Below are 15,000 nucleotides of genomic sequence, written 5' to 3'. Positions count from 1 at the left end.
TCGTGAATAAATGCATGTTTTATAAACTTTATTCCGCCTAAGTCATCTGTGTTTCCGAGTGGATTATTATTCTTTTGTTAGTACAACGAACCACTGAATATCGAGTGTGGCGACTTTAGATTATCAATGACTGATGAAAGAAGGATTTTGGTCGTTGTTTGCTCCTGTTAACACAAAGCAAAAACAAACGTGGTGCCCCAGAGGTTATCGAGGTAAATACAATTTACCTCTGTAACGTCCAGATTATTAATTCGTCCAAAAGACGACCCAATTATCGCTACATAATGGTGCCGGCCGTGTGAGGCTACAAAACATAAGAAGATCCACTCGAAAATACAAGACTTTGGACGTGAAAAGTAAAACACATTTCACGTAGGGTACCTAATCATTTGTCTCTGTGTAAGAAGGTAAACATTTCTTCTTACATAGAACTGCACTGACTTTCCCCTTCAGCTTTGAATCAAGCGTCTGTTAAGCCGCCATATTGCGTGTGTCACCACCGCAGTGGTTTGCGATAAGTAAACGAGAGTAACGGGATTGATTGTTGGAAGTTAGGTAAGAGCCGGTCACCGTTTGAGGAAATGGTGGCTTGTATTTGAAAACGTACGTGATAGAGCTCGAGTTGTGCAACTTTTAGATTTCAGCTGGCTGAATTTGAAGTTGTTTGTCTTTGTGTTGTTGTGTTTCCGGAAATTGTGGGAAGTCACGTGACAGCCTACGTGCGTCGCGTTGATCCGACTCGAGTTACGTGCTTCGGAGTAGCTAACCGCAAGCAACGTAAACGACGTCCGAGTCACTTTCCCCGTGTTCCTCCTACACCTAGCTTGTGGGAGAAGTTTGAGTCGTGACTGAGCTTTTGTAGCCGCCGACTCAAAGTTGCAGCTCGTGGCGAGCGGATGAACAGAGCGCTAAGACGTTAGCTGCTTACCTGTACCGTGTACGCATTTCCACAAGGTGGCGCCATAGTCCTTGTGAAGAGCTGTGTGGCTCGTGGAGGCGTGGTTGAGTACCTCCCCCTCCCTTCTCGTTGGCGAGTTTGAGCCACGCCTGCAGACGCCCCGAAAGGGAGTGAATTCTGCAAGCTGTCAACTGTCATTCAGTGTTTGGAGTGACACAGATCACTCGAGCTTGCTCCACTGTCAATAGACAACTGACGCCCCCCCCCACTGCTGCTTTAAGCCGGTGGTCCTTGCTCCGCGATAATTCTGATTCAATGTCACTTCACATTGCTTTTTGAATTTTTTTTTTGAATTTTCCGTGTTGAGCGTTGTACGTAGTGATTGTCGTCACTGTTAGTACGCAAGGATAATAAAATAATTATCCACGTCCGAGTAAACGCAGTTGTAGGCTTAATTGACTGCTTGCGTTTAACGATTATAGTAATAGCCACCGCATTCTAGTCTTTTACGCTGCTTAGCGTGAGAGCAATTACGGTTGCATCAACAAAACATACTGCTGGGGCAAATTAATATAAAGGAACTATTTACACTGTTGTGTTTTTCTCTTTTTTCTCTTTTTTTTCATATTCCCTCTTATCCAGTTTCATACTAGGCTAACTAGCTGTATTCTCGACTTAACATTCTACTTAATTTAGGGTTTTGTGTTTGTTTAGTTGGTTTGGTAGACCTAGTATTATTATTATTACTTTCTTCCCTTTTATTTGTTTTTCTTCTCATTTTTATCCATTATTTTTTAAAATTTGTTTGTTTTGTTTGTTCTTTTGTTTTTGTTTTTCGGTTGTGTCTTAGTTAATAAGAAGGTGTGAGTTCGAATGAGCTATTATTAGAGAGGCAGCTCTAATATTTCTGTACAGTTTTGCAGTTTTTGTGTCCCAAAACCCCCGTCCACAAGACATTTGCATAAAACTGTACTGACACTGTAATCAGTCATTTGACTAAGACTATTAACCCCTTTTAAGTTTATTTTCCCCTTTTTGCTTTGTTGTTTATTTAATTTAATTTTAATTTCAACTTTTAACTCGACTTCAAAAAAAAAAAAAGAAAAAAAATTTTTTTTTTGAATTTTTTTTTTGAATTTTTTTTTTTGATTTAGCTTTTGGGATTGACCGCTGTAACATTTCAGAGTTACTCCGTCCCTCATTCAAGCTATTCTTTGCTGAGTGAATCAAGTTGAAGTTAGTATTATTAATTTTTTTTATTTTTTTTCATTTTTATTTATTTATTATTTTATTTTTGTTGCTGTCTGTTTTTGTTTGTTTGGATAACTGGAATTGATTTTTCACAACTATAGTGTAAGCTGTGGGTTGCATAGCCCACTACAAATCTTTTGCTTTTGTGGCAATTTCCCTTTTGATAATTTGAACCCAGTGTGTATTGTTGACGATAATACTTGATAGCGGTAGTTAGCTAACTGCGTACGCTAATTAACTAACTATTAAACGCTAGTATAAGTTGATCGTCTAAAAGCTATTGACAATATGGCAGCACCCCGAGAGACTCCCAGCCCCTGTGAGAGCTTAGAGACCTTAGCTCAACTGGTGCAGAAGCTGACCAAGGACTTCTTACCTGGATACGCTGAGTCTATTCGGCATGCGGATGTCAATACGCTAAATGATAACCTCGCGCAGCTCATGAGTGACGCTGAGACAAAAGCCCCAAAGGACAAGTCACTCATTCGAATGCTCGGATGTCTGACTTTGAACCTTGCCGCGCAGTTGAAGCTGAGCGATGCCGAGGATTGTCAAGTGAAACACCAACTTGACATGGCACGACAGCAGAGCCGTGATGCCACGGCACAGCTTGAAGCCGCCCACGACCGAGTGAAGGTCATGGAGACCCAGCTGGACGACGTTAAAGCACAGCTGGATGAGGCAGAAGCCCGCGCAGATGCGGCGCTAGCCGAAAATCTGGGCAGTGATGCAGATGAGTCTGCTTCCACTGACGACTCCCATCAAAAGATGGGTGAGTTAACCCAAGCTCTCGCGTCCGCCGAAGAGACAAATCGAGAGCAAGAAAAACTGCTGAGATCCGCGGCAAATGAAATTCACAAACTAAAAGTAGAGGTGACTGACTTGACTGAACGACCGTCAAAAGACCAACTTCGGCTAGCAGAAGCTAATTACTTTCGGGTTAGTTCGTCGCTAGCTCAGTCAACCGATGAAGTGAAGCGCCTCCAAGTTCAGGTACAGACCTTTAGGGAGGAACGTAATGCCGAAGTGGACCGCTCATATGACCTGCGAACCAAATTAGCATTGACTGAAGCCGAGGTTACCCGCCTCCGACAATGCCAGCAGGAATATGAGACAGAGTTAGCTCATATTAAACATGAGTTACAACGCGCGCAGCAGTTGCATGAGGTCTCCCGAGGAGCCTCCCGGCCGGGAGCTCCACCCCCACACAGACCTCCTGATCCCAGAGCCACAGCACCACAGCTCAAACTGCCACCTGAGTCCGGAACCGCCTGGAGGACGCCGCCAGTGACCACCGCCGCTTTAGGCCTGGCACCTCCAATGGCCGCCTCCCCACACACTTTCGGGCCATCAGGTGATGACAGTTTCCAACGTGGACCCATGTCGACTCCCCCGTTGGAGGGACAAATGGGCGTGGCCTGGAAAGATTTGGACAAGCTGGCTCGAAATATAACCAAATTCGAACCGAAACCAGGGGGGTCCCACAACACAACAGAGTACTTGAAAGACATCAACTATCATCTCCAGCGGTTCCCAATGGCAACCGTGGAAGATAAGTTGTACTTGATCAAAATGACGTCCAGCCGAGCAGTCAACAGACTGCTGGAACGGCAGCCCGCTGATGTGTTGTCTGACCCCTTGGCATTGCACCAAGCCATCTCACGCGAGTTTGACGGTTCTCCTGGGTTGTCGGGCATGGAAGTCGCCATGTTCGTCAAACAGGGAAAGCAGGAGGCTCCTCAGGCTTTCTATAGTCGTCTTCGCGATGCCTATTTTGGGACTCGTAACGAGCCCAACATGGAGGAAGATCCTGGTTTTAAAACGTTGTTTGTCCGAAACCTCCAACAAAACCTTAACCACTACTTGGGACTGGCTTTGTGTCCTGAGACACTGAATAGCTCGCAGCTACGTGACTTAGCAGCTAGGGGCTATGCAAAGCTAAAATTATCCGCCCCCAAGGCAGGCGACGCAGGAATTTATAAAGTGGACGTGGGTCCTCCTTCAGAGCTGGCGGGAGCTTGCTCCTTTGCTCCGAGGGAAGACCAGACTAAATCCAAAAAGTCAAAACAGTCCCGCGCCCCGCGAAACCGGAAACCGCGCTCCAAAACCGACTACTCGCGTGACGAGAAAGCGGACGGAGAAAAGCAAGCTGACGACCGCCGGCGCTCCAAAGTTGCTAAAGGAAAGCCCGATTCGCGCTATCATCCAAAACGTGATAAAGTCGAACGCGTACCAGCAACCGATTCCTGCCGCGAGTCCCGGAACCGCCAAGCCGACTCCGAGACTGACCACAACGCAGTTGCCAACGGCATATTGAAGGCACTCCTGAAATTGTCAAAAGACTCGTCAAAAGACCCGCCTTTATGACTAACCGACGGCCGGATGCCCACTGAAGTGACCCACCAGCAGAGGTCACCAGAGGGGCCTCCAGTAGCCGACACTCAGACACCTACTAAACTGCCTTCTGACTCAACAATATTGGTACTGCAGGCTGATCCAAATACAGCAGACCCGCATGTATCGCGATCAACCGATGACGTGAGACCGTTCCAACAGCTTTTAGGTGACCTCACCACCAGGGGGATGGCTCGTAAATTCTATCTGAGCGTCACCCTGGAGCGAGCTCTAACCTACGAAGCCCTTGTAGATCCTGCCGCAGACATCACGGTGATGTCCAACACGGTGTTCGAACAACTCCGCGCCGCGTCACAAGCTAACAGTCGACCGCTCCGCCTACGGCGGTGCCCACTCACCGTTAGCGCCTTCTCACCTACTAACACAAAGCTGGAATCTGTCGCGATGGTACACTGGTCTATTGGCCCCATGGAATTCATCCATCCAGTCTATGTGGGACCCATTGAGTCAGTCCCCCTTCTTATTGGCCAAGACCTGTTGTTCCGCTTCCAACCCATCATAGACTACCAGAGACTCCAGATTTGGGCCCAGGTGCGGCAGGCCCTGCCGACATTTCCTTCGGGCCCTGATCAGGCTCAGCTCTGCACTGTGACTCGGGCGCAGCCACCCCACGGGGAAGCAGACGCCCCCACAGGGAGCTGGGACACCACTCAGTCCAAGGCAGGACCCCTCGCGTCCCCGACAAAGGACCGGCTGAGAAGCCACGACACCTTTCTTTGTGACCTTGACCCACCCCCACCTGATGCAGGGTACGCCCCGCGCATCATCGGAGGTGTCCACGTGCAAGGTGCACCTGTTCTTGACGCTGTCCTCGCCTTGTGGGCTGACAAATCAGCCATTTCTGCAGCATTCGCTGACAACTTGCGAGATCTCGACCCGAACATGCTTTTCGTCTCCAAGTCTTGCCGGTTTCCGTTGAACACGGAACCCCCTCTCACAATAACTGCAGTGGGCGTGTGCGCCTTAAACCTTCAGTGGAAGCAGCACTCACTGACCCACTACTTCTTGGTTGTCCCGGACGCGCCTCACACCCTCTTCGTGGGTGCAGATTTGCTTGTTCGTCTTGCCGTCCAGGTGGACACCATCAACAACGTGCTTTGGTCCCTCACCAACTCGGAACCTCTAGCTTGTGTTCCCAGTCTTCCAAACATGAAGTCCGGACAGACCATCCCAGATGCTTGCGAAGTCTTAAACGAGGATGAAGTGATCGCTCCGGCGACCACGATCAACATTCCGGTTCGCTTGGTGGCGCGAGCTAACCAGGTCTTGAATGCTCGCTCCGCTTTCTTTCAACCTTCATCGGAATTCATGAACCTGTCGTTACTCTTGGAGGCCACGCCCATCGTGGACGCCTCCCTCACCACTCTGATCTTGGTTCACAACCCCCTTTCGTACGACGTTCGCATACCAAAAGCGACCCGTCTGGGCCTGCTCATCCGTTCCGACTTCCACGACTTCACTCTAACGGTGCCTGTGGTTGGACACATCCCATCTGACTTGTTCTTGACTGAAGACACCGGTGGCCGAAGACTCACCAGGCCATCTCAGCTTGTTACGGTCAACCCTGCCGGTCCCACCAACGATGAAGACATCACCCGGGTGGACCTGGGGACAGACCAACAACTGGTGATTTATGCCTTGAGCGCGTTGCCTCCAACGCCCTCTAGCATTCCCTCTGGAAACCCAGAGAGACCTCAACCAACCACGACTCCAAATGGGGACCTTCAACCGTACCCAGAGTTCGAGGCGCACCTCCAAGAAGTTCTGCACCGCGCCGACGCGCTCCGATCCGAACAGGACCGCGAACGGTTGCGCACCATGTTAATGAAATACACACCGTCTTTTGCCAAGGACTCCTTGGATTGCGGGTTGACGGCACTACATGTAGTCCGCATCCCGACTCAGCCCGGCGCTCCTCCAACTTTCGTGCGCCAGTACAAGATTCCGATAGCTTCTTACGAACCAGTACAGAAGACTATCGACGCCATGCTGGAAAAGGGCATCATTCGCCCCTGTAACAGCACCTATTCGGCTCCATTGTGGCCAGTCTTGAAGCCAAACGGCACATGGAGACCAACCATTGACTATCGCAAACTGAACCAACAGGTTCCTCTTTCACGATGGCCCATGACACAACTTGAACAGGAACTTCCCAAGGTTCGAGATGCCAAATTCTTCACCACCATCGATGTGGCTTCGGGGTTCTGGACGATCCCAGTAGATCCCAGGGATCAATACAAGTTGGCATTCACCTTTGGCAACTAACAGTACACTTTCAACCGGTGTCCATTCGGCTACGCCAACTCGCCAGCCGAATTTAACATCTTCCTCAACAAGGCGTGCCCTGACGCCGCCGCCAGGGGCAACCTCATTTATGTCGATGACATTATGATGAGGAGCTCCTCTTTGGATGACCATTTGATGGAAATCGACCACGTTCTTGGACAGCTGTCTTCTGCAGGTGCCAAACTGTCCCTCCTGAAAGGTCAGTGGTCAACTATGTGGGGATCTTGGTTGGGCCGAACGGGATTGAACCACAATCCAGCCGTATTCAAGGCCTTCTTGACATCAAAACCCCCACCGATGTGTCAAAATTGCGCAGCTTCCTTGGCGTGTGCAACTATTCGCGCCAGTTCATTGAACACTTTGCTGACATAGCACGCCCTCTTACTAACCTGCTGAAGAAAGACACGCCCTTCGATTGGGGTGACGAACAAAGCAACGCGATGAATATGCTAAAACAAAAGCTGGGCTCCGCCCCCTGTCTCGCGTACCCCGATAGCAACAAGGAATTTTTCTTGGAAGCAGGATTCTCCGACCATTGTTTGAGTGCGGGTCTATACCAAATGTACGACCAGGATAAACGCGTCGTGGCGTACGCCAGTAAAACGTTGAACGGCCCCGAGTTGAAATACTCCGACTGCGAAAAAGCCCTGCTTTCCACAGTATGGGCAATCAAACATTTCTCAAACTACATTGGATGCCAAAAAGTAACGATTGATACTAACCATCATCCGGTTACTTTTCTTAACAACCAACGCATTCGAGACGGTGTCGTAACGAACGCGCGCATTGCCGGCTGGCTTATGGCGTTACAAAGTTACGATGTTCGAGTCCGGTACGCGAAAAACGCAAAGTTACCGCTGGGTACCGGTCTAGCGATTTGCCAGAACCGTGTGTCAACTTCCCCGACCCCGCCGACAGACGTCGCCGTGGCACCGATGCCGGAATTCACGCGTCACCGCTATTTTGAGGAACATGTCTGCAAAGACATGCCTACAGCTTACGTGGATGGCTGCTCTTACCACCACCAAACCCAGCTGCAGGCTGGGGTGGGCATCGCTTGGGTCGACGACACACCGTGCAAACCACTGCTATTCCAATTGGGCCCCCACTCTTCTCAATATGCGGAAATCGCTGGCATCCTGATTACACTCAAATTAGCAGTTGAACACGGTGTCACGGTGCTGGTTATCTGCACTGACTCAAACTATGCCCGCCTCGCCTTCACCTGTCATCTACCGGTGTGGCGTCGAAATGGTTTCCTTACGTCAGCAAAGAAACCCGTTAAACACCGCGACCTCATTTTGACATGCGACCATTTGGTTTCCTCCAATGATATGCATGTCTATTGGAAAAAGGTCCGGGGACACTCAAAAGTCCCAGGACCTGACAAACATTTTAACGACCTAACGGACACGTTAGCCAAACAAGGGGCCCTCAACGGGACTCCTTGGACATTTGATACAGCTTGGCTGCCCACCAGGCCCACCCTGGAGGTCCACGTTCTCACGCGCCGCCGCGCTGCGGCCACCGCTGAGTCTCGCGACGCCCCCACACGAACCCCTACGGGGCCCGTGGCGTGCGTACCGCCCATCCGAACCTCCGACTTGGTCGCCCACAGGCCGGCGACCCCGCTCTTTTCAAAATGATTCAGCACCTTTCTGATCCTGTCGCCAACCCCGTGTCGCCTGACGCGTTGAGTAACAGCGACTTCAAAGACTTGCTCTCCGTGCTGCAAAGGCTGCGTCTCGTTAAGGGCCTTCTGGTTTATGACTCCGCGTCTCCGCCTGCCCTGCGGTTGGTGGTTCCACGGAGCCAAAGGGGGGTCTTGCTAACATACGCCCACGACGCGCCTTATGCAGGCCACCGCGGATTCAAGGCCACTGTCACCGCACTACAACAGGTGGCATACTGGCCGCGCATGCATTATGATGTAGCAACCTACATCAAAGGATGCCTGGTTTGCTGCCAGTTTCAGCCAACAAACCCGAGTCACCGAGCACCACTCCAACAGAAAGGAGTCAACTTCCCATGGTCTGATCTCCAAATTGATTGGGTGGGACCACTGGTCAGATCTCTGAGAGGGAACAAATACTTTCTTACAGTAGTTTGCGCGTTCACCAAGTGGGTAGAATGCCTGCCTGCTCCAAACGACACCGCACACACCACTGCATGCCTGCTGATGAACCACGTGTTCTCCCGTTTCGGGTTGCCCTCACGGGTTAACTCAGACAGGGGAACCCACTTCACAGCCGAGGTAATGCAACAACTTTGGCAAATGCTCGGAATCAAGGCCCAGTTGCATATTAGCCATCACCCGCAGTCATCAGGACAGGTGGAGCGGACTAATCGCACCGTGGTAAATTTGCTGAAAAAGTTTGTTGTTTCCAACCATCGGGACTGGGACACCCGACTCCCACTGATCCTCATGGCAATTCGAGCCACCCCTCACGAATCCACAGGGGTGGCCCCCTTTGAAATGATGACCGGACGGCGAATGACGCTCCCCCTGCACCTGATGTACCAGCCAGGAGAAACAAACCTAGCCACGGCATACACGGCCTCCCAGTACGTGGAGGACTTGCAAGCCCACCTCCGAGCCACGTTTGCATTTGCTCAACAACGGCTTAAGCAAAGTGCAGAAGGTCAGAAAACCTACTACGATAGGAAAGCCTCACGAACCGAGTTCGAAATAGGTGATCGAGTATGGTACTACTTGTTCGCGCAACCAAATGCTAATACTCCGCGTGCCCAGAGGGGCATCGCCCGGAAATTTCTTCCCCGGTGGTCAGGACCATACGAAATCGTCGACAAACTGTCACCCGTCGCCTATCAAATTAGGATGAATAAAGGACGTCAGGGGGACCAACTGAGATGGGTCCACCGAAATCAGATCAAAAGTCACTGCGGTTTTGAACGTCTGGGAACGCGATCGAGCGAATCTCGGGACCAGCATACGCGCGAAACTGACAAAGGGGGGTCACCAGCTGACTCCGAGTCAGCGGCCCAACCGACACCCTCGACAGACGCGCCAAACTCCGTCGACCGACCTAGCTGAGTATCAGACGTGCAAAAGGGGGGTCAACACCCCGCTGCACCTACCGAACCCCTAAGTGATACCATACTGAGCGACGCTAATCCGCTTGTCTTTGTTGGTTGCTAGAGGATGGTGTGATATGATGACGACCCTGATGTTGTGCATGACCGCTGTGGTGAGTTGGCCAGAAACGGTTGAACCCGGACTTGCAGCGAAATTGCCTTGATTGAATAACCAGGATTGCTTACGAATGATTGTGAGAAGTTAGCATACTGTGTTTTTCTACTTTATTTGCAGACGCTTGGTGCAATACTTAAGGATACGGTCCTAGCTGTAACACCGATAGCATTATGCAGAACGAGACTAGACAACTATAAAACGATTTGCAACTCAAATTCAAAAGATTATGTACACCCAAGGTGTTATAATACTTATGAATGGTAGGCTGCGTGAAATCAGTTTTTTTGCTAGCCATGAAAAGCTCCCCCGTACTTAAGGCCTTCAAAAGCAGGTCAGAGTACTCTTTTTAAAGCGTTAGTGAGTCTAGCTAATCTAACTAAGCCCCTTTGCCTTCCTTCCCTTAGTCTAGCGCGACTGCCGAGGATACTCTGATTTTTTTTTCTTTCTCTCCTTTTGCTCCTTTTTCTCCCCTCCTCCCTTTTTTCCCTTCAGTTATTCTTGGATAACGCACGACTTTTTGGGTGTTTAATTACGCTATAGGAAGACGCGATAGCTAAGTACCTAGCAACGATAGTGTCGCGCTAACCGACCTAAGACTTTTTTTTGTGACGAACACCCCCAGGGGTGGAGATTTGCACCGACACGCAGGTGCCTGAGACAACCTCCCTATTTTTATAAGAGAGTTATAGCCTGAGTATAGTCCCGGGTTTTTTGAGTTTTAGAAGGCGAAAGCCTCTTTCTCGTTCTCTCTCTCTTTTCTTTAATTTGCTGTTCGTTTCCCCTAGTTACTCATAACATGATACTAGCCTTATAGCCTTAGGAAAAGTTTTCTTCCTTTTCTTTTGTTTGGAACTTCGCGTCTTGCGTCTTTCCCAGGCCCGCGCCTGTTTTGGGACCCGAGTCCCTCAGTTAGCTGACACAGTACCAAGTTAGACACACACTGTTAACTGAATACACATAGAGACACCTTGAAAACACACAGACATACCCTGCATACACATAACCAGGCAGAGGTTAGGGAAAAGTGGCACCAGTGGTATGTCTTGAGTGTTGCAGCAGAGCGTGAGTGGGACTTCGGCCGTCTGACCGTGGCCTGGACCCTGGCCACGCATCATCTGGACCCGCCAACCTGGACATCCTGAAGATTCATCCCGCTTGACGAAGGGGGGTCTGTAACAACTATTGCCTAGGTCCATTTCACCCTCTAATTTTTTTTTAAGTTTGCTTCTCCTAAAGCAAATTCTCTGCAGTGCATGAATATTCCACTGCCCAGACAGGATCCAAGCCTGGTCAGCTCGGCAGGTGGCTACCCAGCCACCAACAAAACTCTTTTGAAGCCACTGACCAGGTGACAAAGGAATTTATGCGTCTGCCGAAGGAGTGTATTTCAAGCAGTCTTCTCGGAGCCCGAACAAATGGCTCCACTGGTTTGGAATACACAAATGACCGATCAAAGGAATGTTCATGACTTCTTATCAATCACAAAAGGATACTCTGGCGCCTCGCCCTTCCTGGAACGTCTAGATGGAGCAACAACACCTCCAAGTGGCGAAACTTGGAACTATCCTTAGTGACAATTCACATAAGTAATCGCATTTTTCACATTTATATCATGATAATTCTTGACAGACAACTGAACTACGAATGATTCATGTTATATCTTTGTGTGTATGAACATCCTATTTCATGTGTACTCCATAAAGAATGAAAGATAATCAATGTCTCTCAGTTCAGTCAGATTAGACAAGTAGAAGTTACCTCACAAGTTAGCTCGAACTCTTTGTTCTAAGAGACTTGCAAACCACGTGGCCTTTTTCTTCCCTAGCAGGATCCGTTAACGAAATCGGATCCTCGCTCCACGCCACGCCAAAGCAAGTCAACTGCAACGCTGACTAAAGACTCTTTCGTTTTTTTGTTTTTTTGTTCCACTATCGGTGCTCACCCGCCCGACCTTCTCGGTCCCGGGTACACTTGCAACGCACCGCCGGACTCAAGGTTGTGCACCTAAGCCGCGCACCGCACCTGCTACTCGGTGGCGCTCCGCCGCAGTGCCAACGCACCTCCAACGGCTGGCCTTCCCCGTACGCAGGCGCGTACTGACCGAGCTGCAACACTGGAGCCGGGCAGCCGTCCGGCAGAACCAACCTCGCCAAGTCGACCAACCAATCAAGGGACGAGCCGCGCAACTACGTCAGGCCCCTGGCGCGGCTCCCTCGCTAACCTGTGGAATAAACCTTTTTTTTCCTTGCATTTTTCAACGAACATTGACTATTTTTCCCCCTTGTCAAAAAGGCCGCCACTTCTGTTCGTTGCTACGCAACTCCAGGGCTCGTAAGTGCGCTTGATTTCTACCTCGGCGTATCCACTGTGTGCCACTTAGGTTTGAAACATCACAAATCTGGCAGGTCAAATTTTCTCTTTTCCCTGTTTCTTTATTCATTCGCATTCCTTCCTTATTTTCATTCGCTTTATTTTATTTCTTTTCTTCTGACGGTAGAATAGTTAGATAGGCAGTATTTTGATTCTGTAGTGTAGCAATCGTGAATAAATGCATGTTTTATAAACTTTATTCCGCCTAAGTCATCTGTGTTTCCGAGTGGATTATTATTCTTTTGTTAGTACAACGAACCACTGAATATCGAGTGTGGCGACTTTAGATTATCAATGACTGATGAAAGAAGGATTTTGGTCGTTGTTTGCTCCTGTTAACACAAAGCAAAAACAAACGTGGTGCCCCAGAGGTTATCGAGGTAAATACAATTTACCTCTGTAACGTCCAGATTATTAATTCGTCCAAAAGACGACCCAATTATCGCTACATGTATATAGTGAATTCATGTTCAGGACCTCCTTGGTTTTATAGAGTATCCCTATGATTTTTGACATTTTCCTTTTAACATTTTCTATGTGTGGTTTCCAACATAATTTATCATCAATAACTACTCCAAGGAATTTATTTTCATACACCCTTTCTATTTCAATTAAATTCACCATAATTTTAACTTGATGAGTGATTGGTCTAGTACCGAAAACTATGAACTTGGTTTTATTTAAATTTAATGATAATTTATTCATATCAAACCAATTTTTTATTGTACTTAATTCATACTCCACAGTAGTCAGAAGCTGCTTCAAGTTGTCTCCAGAACAGTAGAAAGTTGTATCATCCGCAAACAAGACACTCTTGAGTATTTTCGAGACACAACAGATATCATTCATATACAATATAAATAATTTAGGGCCCAGCACAGACCCCTGAGGAACTCCATGAATAATCTTCAATTGTTTTGAATTTGTATTTTTAAACTGCACATACTGATATCTATCATCCAAATAACTTTTTATCCATTTATATGCTAAGCCTCTTATACCATATTTCACTAATTTATTCATTAATATAGAATGGTCTATGGTGTCAAATGCTTTCTTTAGATCCATAAATATCCCAACAGTAAAATTTTTACTGTCTATGTTGGTAGCTATTGCCTCTACAAGTTCCATGACTGCCATTGAGGTGGTCCGTTTTTCTCTAAAACCGTACTGATATTCACTCAAAATCTTATGTTTCTCAATAAAATTATCCAGTCTATATAAAAATAATTTTTCTAGAATTTTTGAGAACTGTGGCAACAATGATATTGGTCTATAATTACTAAATATATGTCTATCACCACTTTTGTAAATAGGAATTACTTTTGCTATTTTCATTTTTGATGGAAATATACCAGTTTGGAAAGACAAATTACAAATATATGTAAAAGGTTTTACAACATATTCTATAATACTTTTTACCAGTGTCATATCAATATTAAAATAGTCGGTAGACTTTTTATTTTTTAATGTTTTTACAACATTTAATACTTCAATATCATTAACACCATTTAGGAACATAGTGGATGAATTATTTACAACGTACTTATCTATTTCATGTTTATTTCTCTGGAATATCATTTGCCAAATTACTACCCACATTAACTAAATATTCATTGAAGTTATTGACTATGTCTGAAATTTTATCGATTACACTGTTTTTATCTTTTATAAAATATTCTGGATAATTTATTTTTTTAGATCTATTTTTAATTACATCATTTGGTATTTTCCATATTTCTTGCATATTGTTTTTATTCTGCTCTAGTAATGCATGGTAATGATCTTTCTTCCTTATACGTATAATATTTAATAATTTATTTTTATAGGTCTTATACTTTGTTTCAGATTCCATAGTTCTTGTTTTAAGAAATCTTTTATATAAAATATTTTTCTTTTTACATGCATTTTCTATCCCCTTTGTCATCCATACCTTATTTGGACCTTTATACTTCCTTTTAATTTGAACTATTGGACAGTGTTTATTGTATAAAAAATTAATTGTTGACTGGAATTCACTATATGCAGTGTTAGGATCGTTTTTTGAATAGACCTCAGACCAGTTATGCTTTTCTAGATCCAGCTTAAAGGCAGCCATGGACCTAGGTGTTGTTAATCTTTTTTCAATTGTGTAAGTTGACGGCTTCATAATTTTTTTTTCAAAATAATCATGAAGAACTGCAAAGACCGGAAGATGATCACTTATATCATTAATAAGGAGTCCACTTTCTATTTTAAAATCTATTTTATTTATAAATATATTATCTATTAATGTAGCTGTATCAATTGTTATTCTACTTGGTTTCGTAATGACAGGGAATAAACTGTTACTATACATCATATTTATAAAGTCGGTTGTTTTCTGGTGTCTATTAGGATTTAACAGGTCAATGTTAAAATCACCACACATTATTCGCGTTTTTTTATCATTTGTATAACTAAGAATTTCTGCTAGTTTATCGTTAAATGTGTCAAGACATGAACCAGGTGTCCTATATATACAACTTATAATTACATTTGGTACATTTTTCATATGTACCTCAATTGTCACACATTCCATTACGTT

The sequence above is a fragment of the Festucalex cinctus genome, chromosome 20 (assembly GCF_051991245.1).
Source record: "Festucalex cinctus isolate MCC-2025b chromosome 20, RoL_Fcin_1.0, whole genome shotgun sequence".
In the NCBI taxonomy this organism is placed as follows: Eukaryota; Metazoa; Chordata; class Actinopteri; order Syngnathiformes; family Syngnathidae; genus Festucalex; species Festucalex cinctus.
This window is presented reverse-complemented; position numbering follows the sequence as displayed.